Source organism: Homarus americanus, unplaced genomic scaffold (genome assembly GCF_018991925.1).
Source record: "Homarus americanus isolate GMGI-L3 unplaced genomic scaffold, GMGI_Hamer_2.0 scaffold50281, whole genome shotgun sequence".
NCBI classification, from domain to species: Eukaryota; Metazoa; Arthropoda; class Malacostraca; order Decapoda; family Nephropidae; genus Homarus; species Homarus americanus.
Window position 1 is genome coordinate 4,177,236 of NW_024742338.1, and position 2,500 is coordinate 4,179,735.

The window sequence follows — 2,500 nt, forward strand, 5'->3', positions numbered from 1 at the left end:
ACATAACATAAAGTTTTATAAAGCTTTAAGAAGTCTTGCTTTTATGAGGTAAATTATTATGCTGTTGGCAACCCTTGAGCCACTCAGTGAGGCTTTTCATCCACACGAGTTGTCACTTTTTTTATTTTTCTCCTCATATTTACACATTAGTTCCTTGGAGGTCTCTTAACATAACTTTCTTTCGTCCACCTTCATTTACATATAAATTTGTAAAAAAAATATATATATATAACTTGCGAAAAGCTTTAACCTCTGTGAATAAGTGGGTTATAAAATGCACGACAGCACTCAGTAACCGGGAATTCAGAGGCCACTCAGCGAGTTCTCTACCAATACAACTTTTAGTCTCTTTCATGGTTATGTATTGTGTTAGTAATATAATTTTTTGTGGGGGTCTTTACACATCAATTTCATAAAACATCGAGTGCTGCCTTTTTTGTACACCTTTATATAAATTCTCGAAGTTAACTGTAAATATAAACTGATGTTAATTTACGACATACAACACGCGACGGAAATGTTATTAGACGGATAAAAAAAGAGAGAAGACCAAGTAAATGGCAACTCCGGGGCCACTCAACAAGCCCAACAGAACCTTAGTCCTCATCCTGACATTTACCAAGACAGCTGCTGGTTAATTTCAGTTTATTTACATCCGTCACCCTCAGATAGTCCAAACACAATATAATGATTGGTATATTAATTTATTCTTTTTTTTATTTACACTTTGACCTCGATTAGTAACCTGCACTATCTAGGTCCTATAGAGTCACTCAAAGAACTATCTGTACTCGGGGTGATCGATGAGTCTCAGAATGAACACAGTGACTCCTGTTGTCTCGGTAGGGTTGTCAAAATTCTTCGTCCTTTGTGTCATATTGGCTCAACACAATTTTGTATAGATAATTTTTTGGAATGATTGTATGTTGGAAACTGTATACCTGCACGGCCAAATCTATACATAATATCTGCATTATTTAGACACATGATGATCTATATACCTGCTTAGTTTAAATACAGGTGTACATGACAAACCAATTGTAAACTTGTGTGATGATTTTACTGTATCATCATCATCATCATCATCATCATCATTATTATTATTATTATTATTATTATTAAGTATCCTCCTCCGAACATTAACCAACACAAGTAATATTTATAACTTTTTCTAAACACAAATCAAACTCTTAAAAAAATAAAAAATAAAAAATAAATTTCCTTACCAGTTCATTTCAATAAAAACTCGTGGTCAAAAAAGTTAAAAAAAACTAATAAAATACAATACAATAACACTCCTCAAAAAATAAATAAAACACGAGAAAAAAACACACAAAAAACCAGGAGAGGTAATAAGGAGCTGGCAACACAAGTGGACCACTCAGCAAGCTCCGTCAACCAACGCAACTGCTGTCCGTTTCCTGTCATTTGCATACAACCATCTTCGTTTGCACCTCCCAGAGATCCTGTCTGGGAAATCTTGTCTAGATTCTCCAAAAAGTAATATTGTCTGCGATTTGCATATTTCCTCGTCTTCACCTCTCTTACTGCCGATCCTATCTTGTGTGTGTGTGTGTGTGTGTGTGTGTGTGTGTGTGTGTGTGTGTGTGTGTGTGTTTTCTCCTTCATTACTTCTGTGAATTTATAGGCTCAATTTTCTTGTCTTAATCTCCCATTTCTTGAGGTTCAGATAAATAGAGTCAAAGATAAAAAGCGAGATGGACAAATATAGAGAAGGATGGATTGAAAGACAGATAGATAGATGGACGGATTGAAAGATAGACAGACAGATAGATAAAGAAGTGAATATATAACGAGATAGATACACAGACACATACAAAAATAAAGAGAAGAAAGTTGACGAAGAGAGAGGGAGAGAGATAAAGACAGACAGACAGACAGACAGACAGACAGACAGACACCCCCCCCCCACAATGTTCAACTCCCCTATACACAATATACAAGGAAAATACACCCAATATGTATAATTAATTAATCACTAACACAACAAGGGCGGAAAATGTTACAATGTGTTGCAGTAATTTTCAAGTTTATTTTGGTGAGTAAATTCAGTTAATTAGTATTGACATGCAGTTCATATTTGTTGTTTGTTTGTATGCAGGGTTATAATGTATAAAGTGGTGGTTATGTGGGGGTGGGGGGTGGAGGGTGTGTGTATGGGAGGGGGGGGGTGTGGGGGGATGTGGGGGGTGTAGGTAGTGTGTGGGGGACAGGGTTGTGGGGGGCAGGGGTGTAGGTAGTGTGGGTGGGTGGGAGATAGGTTGTGTGGGGGTGGGTGGGTGTAGGTAGTGTGTGGGTGGGGTGTATGGGTGGGGATAGGGTTGTGTGTGGGGTGTGTGTGGGTGGGTGTAGGTAGTGTATGGGTGGGGTAGGTAGTGTATGGGTGGGGATAGTTGTGTGGGGGGTGGGGTGGGGTGGGTGTAGGTAGTGTATGGGTGGGGATAGGGTTGTGTGGGGGGTGTCTGGCAGGTGTAAGGTG